This window comes from Cannabis sativa, chromosome 2 (assembly GCF_029168945.1).
Source record: "Cannabis sativa cultivar Pink pepper isolate KNU-18-1 chromosome 2, ASM2916894v1, whole genome shotgun sequence".
Taxonomy (NCBI): Eukaryota; Viridiplantae; Streptophyta; class Magnoliopsida; order Rosales; family Cannabaceae; genus Cannabis; species Cannabis sativa.
In genome coordinates, this window is record NC_083602.1 from 52746226 (window position 1) to 52752524 (window position 6299).

Below are 6299 nucleotides of genomic sequence, written 5' to 3' on the forward strand. Positions count from 1 at the left end.
GGAAGAGAATATTTAGAGAGTTTTTTTAAGGTTTTCTTTTTTCAGTTTTATCAAAAAAAAAGTAATAATATTATAAAAATACTTATAGCTGGCCAAATAAACAAATATACAACCCAAATAAAAAAATTACGTACACAAATACCACTTACACACACCTTCAACCCAGGATCCATGCTTCCCGGGCAACTATTGCGCAACCATATAACAATTCAACGCGACCGAAACAAAAATTCAACCAGAAAGAGAACCACCATTAATTCCGGCGACTTCACCTAAGAAGATGACCAAAACCAATCAAAACATTGGTTGTTTTGAATTCATAAAAAAAGTGTAAAAAAACTATTACGAAACTAAAATTCAACCGAAAATTCAGTTTAACTTGGATAAAACTAATGTCCTGACTTCAGTTTTTAAATCCATGAAAGGCAAATCTCAAAAAGTTGAACTGGAGTTCCCAAATAATCCAACTCAAGTATAATCCAAAAAAAAGTACACCAATACTATAGTAAAATATTTATCCTGGTGTACTTTCGTTGTTTTCCACATTTCTAATGGTGAATTTGTTCATATTAAATCATAAAGAGACATGTAGATAGAGTTACGTACGTGAAAACATTGTTCTGATTTTTAATGTTTCACAACAGTTACATTATATAGTTGCATTACAGTTGCATAAATATTTTGCTAACAGTTATTTCGTCTGATGCAACCTTCGGCTAACCATCCAGCAACCACCTAAAAACTTTCGTCTGATGCAACCTTCGGCCAACCACCCTGCAACCATCGTCTGATTGAAACCTTCGTCTAATGCAACCACCGCACAACCACGCAGCAACCATTCTGCAACCATCGTTTGATTGTGTAAATGATAGTGTAAGACTGTAAGTGATATTTTGGTAATTAAAATCACATAAAAAGTATAAATATTGTCCACACCTTATGGGGGTATTTTTGTAAATAAAGTGTCAATTATTTATATTTTTTATGTAATAATTCTTTTTTTAATTCAAGAAAATATAAAAAAAAAATGTTATCTTAATTATGTTTGGTAGGAATGAAGAAGAGTGAAATAGAAGGAAAGTAAGGATGAAGAATCTATAAAGGATAGAGATGATAGTTATTCTCACGATTTTTGAAATTAGGAGTAAAGGATGAAGGATAGAGAGAAAATTAGTCATTAAAATTATCATAATATCTTTGTTAGTATAAATATTTGTTATTTTTTAAAAGAATAATTTTTATATTTAGTGTATTATTTCTCAAATTTGTCCTAAAATGGAGGATTAGATATTTATAATTTAGAGGGAGTTCGTCTCCTTGAACCTCTCCTCTCCTACCAAACAAAGGATTCTACCTCTTCTAAACTCTCTCCCTCCCTCTTTCCATCTACCTATCCCTACTTCTTACCTAACAGAACAGAATGCAGAACACTATGTTTTTATGTAGAACCCATTTTTTTTAAGTTTTTAAAAATATAAAATTATTTTCTAATACTAAACCAATCAACTTTTAGTAACTTTATTACGGTGAAGATTAGAGTTGAATATGGGAGCCATAACAACGCAAATAAAAATTGCAAACAAGATATATTATATAGGGGGTATTAGTGGTAAAGTTATTTAAATTTTATAGTTTGTAACACTTAACCCCATAAATTTCATCTTTTGACAATAAAATTTATTGAACTCCCATTTTGTTTTAATTTTTACACTTCCATCCAAAAAATTTTATTAAGTACCATGATAGACTACCCAATACCCACACAAATTTTTAATGCTCCAGATATTATTAATTATTAAAATATTATAAAAAAAATAATTTAAAAGTTATAAAAATAAAACAATAATAAAAAAAATATATTTTTAAAAGAGTAATTTACGACATAACTTCTTTAAGTGGCGAAATTTTTACAAATAACCCCAAATTCTAAAATTTTGGTGGTAAAACCTCCTAAACCCAAGTTCGGTTAGCAATTAGCCATTTCCATCAATTTTTTGGTGTTAAGTGACTGGTTAGAATGTCTACGTGTAGACAGTGTACACAATGTACACGTGGCACAGTTTAATTAGTCCACGTAATAAATATTTAAAATTAAAATAAAAAAAATTAATTATTTTTAAAATAAAAAAAAATTATTTTTCTTTAAAAATTAAAAAAATTATTTTTTATATTTTTTTTCTTTTCTTTCTTCTTCTTCTTCTTCTATCTTCACGCCTCTTTTTTCTTCTCTCTCTAACTTCTTCATCTTTGAAACCCTAGCCCCCAAAATCAGCCCCATCATCGTCCCCATTATCAATATCCTTCCTAGTCTCCAAACTTGCCAACGACATGAAAACCACCACATCATCACGATCATCCAATCTCTCACTCCTTGACCGAGACGATTCAAACGACAGAAACCTAATAACTGTTAGATTAATCTTTTGATACGACGCGATCCTCTTAGTCCACGCGATCGCCTCTCGATCATCAGGCCCACCGAAGAACAGCGTCGCTACTTGCTGAACCGCTGTCGAATCCAGAAGTGACGAAGTATCTTCTGGTTCGTGGTCCTCACACCCTCCTTCCCACTCTCCATCTTCCCATCGATCCTTTGGTTCTTGTGAAACAGCGCGAGTATGATCGACGCGCGGAGGTCTTCGTACCGAGTGGCGAAGGAGGAGACTATATGAGGCAGACGAAGACTTTGGTGTCGGTGTGGAAGGCGTCGACAACGTCGTTGATCTTGACGATGTTGTTTTTGCCGTAGTCTTCGTTGTCGCTGAGCTCACCTTCTTATAGCTCGTGATACGATGATGGGGCTGTGGGCTCAGGTCAAGTGAAGATGGGGACAATGATGGGGCTAATTTTGGGGGCTAGGGTTTCAAAAATGAAGTTAGAGAGAGAAGAAGAAGGAGGCGTGAGGATAGAAGAAGAAGAAGAAAGAAAAGAGAAAAAAAAAAAAAGAAAAGAAAAAAATATTAAAATAAATTTTTGAATTTTAATTTTTTTTTTAATTTTTAAAGAAAAAGAATTTTTTTTTATTTTTAAAATAATTTTTTTTTATTTTAATTTTAAATATTTATTACGTGGACTAATTAAGCTGTGTCACGTGTACACGTAGATATTCCAACCTGGCAGTTAACACCTGTTGCTATATTTTTAAACGCTACGCAAGTATACGCAATCAAGTAGTAAAATCTCACACAGGTGAGGTCGATCCCACAGGGAATTGGATTAAGTACCACTAAATTATACTTATGATTCTATTCGGTAAATCAAAAGTAATTATGGTTTAAAAACAGTAAAATTTGAAAGAAATTCAGAAAACTTAATAACACAGTTTAAAGTTGAGCAAGATGAGACAATAGGGAGGAGAATCCTGTTGTTGTTTACCCAAATTGTTAATGATTAATTACTATCCTATTCTTGGGGTGAATGACAGATTATAAAATAACCTAGCTCCTTTCAGATCTTCTAGATTCTAAATCACATGTTATCTAATTAATTCCTTAATTAAACTAACATGAAATCAGCATTAAGCAATAATCTACTCGTCACATAAGTCATGTAAATACTTTCGTTTCACATAGAACATCGATTATCTTAATTTTAGCATTCTCAATTCTCACTTTTCAGATTTTGAATTGAGATCATAGAGCATGCACAAGGTGATCAATCTTAAACATGAAATTAAACACAAATTAAGATAATTTCACACACACAAGAATTGAGGAATGGTAATTAAACATTAACTAGGAAAACATTAAACAACAATCATCATCCTCCCTAAATGGGAAATTTAGTTCAGAAACAAATCCATAACCATTCCTATAGCAATATTCAACATTAATAAATTAAAGAGGAATAAAGAAAAGAACTGTTTAAGGGTGAATTGATCTTCACTTGAATCTCTACGCTCTTCCGCCGCTCTCGAGCGTGTTTTAGGGTTCCAAATCGCTCTCACGACTTCCAATCGCGAGTTTTCTATTTATACTTGAAATTTAGGGTTCGATGGACGAAATTACCCCCGGTCCGTACGGGATCTCGCCGCGGCGAGAGGAAGTGTGGCCGCGGCGAGATCCCGTACGGACGGGGGTAATTTCGTCCATCGAACCCTAAATTTCAAGTATAAATAGAAAACTGCGATTGGAAGTCGAGAGCGATTTGGAACCCTAAAACACACCGAGAGCGGCAGAAGAGCGTAGAGATTCAAGTGAAGATCCGAATTCACCCTTAAACAGTTCTTTTCTTTATTCCTCTTTAATTTATTAATGTTGAATATTGCTATAGGAATGGTTATGGATTTGTTTCTGAACTAAATTTCCCATTTAGGGAGGATGATGATTGTTGTTTAATGTTTTCCTAGTTAATGTTTAATTACCATTCCTCAATTCTTGTGTGTGTGAAATTATCTTAATTTGTGTTTAATTTCATGTTTAAGATTGATCACCTTGTGCATGCTCTATGATCTCAATTCAAAATCTGAAAAGTGAGAATTGAGAATGCTAAAATTAAGATAATCGATGTTCTATGTGAAACGAAAGTATTTACATGACTTATGTGACGAGTAGATTATTGCTTAATGCTGATTTCATGTTAGTTTAATTAAGGAATTAATTAGATAACATGTGATTTAGAATCTAGAAGATCTGAAAGGAGCTAGGTTATTTTATAATCTGTCATTCACCCCAAGAATAGGATAGTAATTAATCATTAACAATTTGGGTAAACAACAACAGGATTCTCCTCCCTATTGTCTCATCTTGCTCAACTTTAAACTGTGTTATTAAGTTTTCTGAATTTCTTTCAAATTTTACTGTTTTTAAACCATAATTACTTTTGATTTACCGAATAGAATCATAAGTATAATTTAGTGGTACTTAATCCAATTCCCTGTGGGATCGACCTCACCTGTGTGAGATTTTACTACTTGATTGCGTATACTTGCGTAGCGTTTAAAAATATAGCAACAAGTTTTTGGCGCCGTTGCCGGGGAGTTGTTTAAAGATTAATATTACATAAAATTATACTAACTTCTACTTTGGTATATTTTCTCTTGCTGATTTTTCTAACCTTTTTCTTGCAATATTTTCTTTATTTATTTCAGGAATCCTAAGTGCATGCGCCGTCAAGGACAATCAGTCATATTACCAGTTGATCCTGAAATTGAGAAAACCTGCAGGAAGAATCGAAAGAACAAGAGGCAAGAAAGAGTTTCAGCAACTGCTGAAACATCAGAAATCATGGCTGCCAATGTGAACAATAATGTTGGGAACAATGGGCGTAATAATGGTAATAATGGAGGCGCTGTGGAAGATCAAGCTAATGGCCGAAGCTTGAGAGATTACATTCTCCCTACTCTGACGGGAGTGCAGTCATGTATTAGGCCACCGGCAGTGGATGCAAACAACTTCGAGATCAAACCTGCCATCCTTCAAATGGTGCAGTCTTCGATTCGGTTGGTGGTCTCCCTTCGAAGATCCTAATTTGCATCTCTCTAACTTCATGGAACTTTGTGAAACTTTTAAAGTTAATGGAGTTAGCGACGATGCCATTAGATTGAGGTTGTTTCCATTCTCTCTCAGAGAACGAGCCAAGAGTTGGTTGAATTCTTTGCCACCAAATTCTATTGCTACATGGAATGATCTGGCAACAAAATTCTTGTCAAAGTTCTTTCCTCCAGCGAAGTCTGCAAAGCTAAGAGGAGAAATTAATAATTTCTGCCAACAAGATAATGAATCTCTCCATGAGGCTTGGGAGAGGTTTAAAGATCTGATCAGGAGGTGTCCCCATCATGGTATAGAGAAGTGGATGCTGGTTCACAACTTCTACAACGGGTTGGTTGGTAATACTAGAACTCTAATAGATGCAGCAGCTGGTGGAGCTTTTATGAGAAAGAGTGCTAATGAGGCATATGATCTATTGGAGGAGATGGCTCTAAACAACCAGCAGTGGCCAACTGAAAGGAGTCAATCCAAGAAAGTAGCTGGTGTGTTAGAAGTCGATGCCATCACAAAGTTAACGGCTCGGAGTTGAGGCATTGACTAAAATCATTGCAGGGCAAGCTAAGCAAGCCCAAATTGTTTGTGAGTTATGTGGAGGAAGTCATCACTTTTCGGAGTGCCAAGCAGATGTGGATGATTTGCCAATGGATGAAGCTAAGGCCATTGGGAATTTTTCACAGAACAACAACAACAACAATTATGGGTTCAACCAGAATAACAACCGAAGAAATAGTGGGTTCTATCAACAAAGAAATCAGAACCAACAGTTTAATCGGCAACAATCCTGCGGTGGAAGTTCTAGTTTGCGGACAG

The 6299-nt window shown here is 34.6% G+C and overlaps 1 non-coding gene across 1 annotated transcript; it reads right to left on the reverse strand.

Annotated features, from left to right (window-relative positions):
- Nucleotides 1-5676: 5676 nt before the first annotated feature.
- On the reverse strand, nt 5677-5783 carry LOC133035248 (small nucleolar RNA R71). Its single transcript, XR_009686525.1, has one exon. It is a non-coding gene; the product is annotated as a small nucleolar RNA R71 (small nucleolar RNA).
- Between the last annotated feature and the right edge of the window lie 516 nt (nt 5784-6299).